We start from the raw sequence: 1,226 nt of genomic DNA, 5'->3' as shown, positions 1-1,226 counted from the left end.
TACAACTTTCGCACAACTATAAATTATCCCAAAGTAAACAGTTGATTTTTTCAAGCTCATAACCAAAAATATAATTACTCATTTAATCAATATACTACCTTAAAGCCAAAAAGTGGCAAACACTGGAAAACACTGAAAAATATTTGACAAATAGAGTAAGATATAGAAGAGAGCACTATTCAAGAAAAGTCAGCTTTGGAAGCCAAAATTAAAACAGAGCACTCAGACTTTGTTCCCTCCCTCTTACCTCATGCAAAGGGAGAGAAACGACTCCTCCTAGTATTCAATACTCTATATGGTAAGGTTTATTCTCTAGTAGGAAACTATAAAAATAATCTCCAAAAGTATAGCCTTAATCCTAACCCTACAGCCCTTGCTGGGTCCCCAAGAAAAAAATTTTGAACCGCTGGCAATTTTTTTTCAGGTCACGGGTCACTAGCTTTTGCAAATACAATCTATGAAGTATAGATTCTATTGTTCTTTCAAATGCAAATATTCCAAACACCATTTTAACTTATAAAATTTCCAGAAATTCTTCAAAATGATAATGGGCCTAATTATCACGTGGTTTCTCTTCTGACCCAATCACATGCTGCACTTGCTAGTCTGTGACTAGGGCAGAGAGAGAAATTCTCATCCCAGTTGCACCAGACAGAATTGTGTAGGAGTTTGGGTTTGCAGCTGCAATATACTAAGGAAAAGTAGCAGGGGCCACTAGTCAGAGCTGTCTGGAGACCAGGTTTTGTATGACTTTTGTATTCTGCAATTCAAAACAACAGAGGCTGGGCATGGTGGCTCACACCTTTGAGCCCAGCACTTTGGGAGATGGAGGTGAGGAGGATTTGCTTGAGCCCGGGAGTTCAAGACCAGCCTGGGCAACATAGAGAGATGCCATCTCTCCAAAAAAAAAAAAATATATATACACACACACACACACACACACACACGCACACACATAAACAAAAACAACAATGGAGAGAGAAATAGGGAGGAAGGGAAGAAAGAGAGAAAAAGCAATATGCAATCTTAATACCATATAATCATAATTACAAACACCATTGTTTACTGAATGCGTCCTCAATGTCAGTGCTAGATGTTGTATATCAGCTGTCTGGTCTGATTCGTGAAATAACTGAATGAGAAGAGTATAATTATTTTCCCCATGTTGTAGATGGTGTCTGAAAGAGATTGCATAATTTGTCTGTATGTGGCAGAACCACAGCTGG

The 1,226-nt window shown here is 38.4% G+C and overlaps 1 pseudogene; it reads right to left on the bottom strand.

Annotated features, from left to right (window-relative positions):
• Positions 1-217: 217 nt before the first annotated feature.
• LOC119624127 (small nucleolar RNA U3) lies at positions 218-354 on the bottom strand (annotated as a pseudogene).
• Positions 355-1,226: the final 872 nt, after the last annotated feature.

Source organism: Chlorocebus sabaeus, chromosome 11 (assembly GCF_047675955.1).
Source record: "Chlorocebus sabaeus isolate Y175 chromosome 11, mChlSab1.0.hap1, whole genome shotgun sequence".
Taxonomy (NCBI): Eukaryota; Metazoa; Chordata; class Mammalia; order Primates; family Cercopithecidae; genus Chlorocebus; species Chlorocebus sabaeus.
The sequence above is the reverse complement of the archived record's forward strand: the minus strand, read 5'-3'. Positions and strand labels throughout refer to the sequence as shown.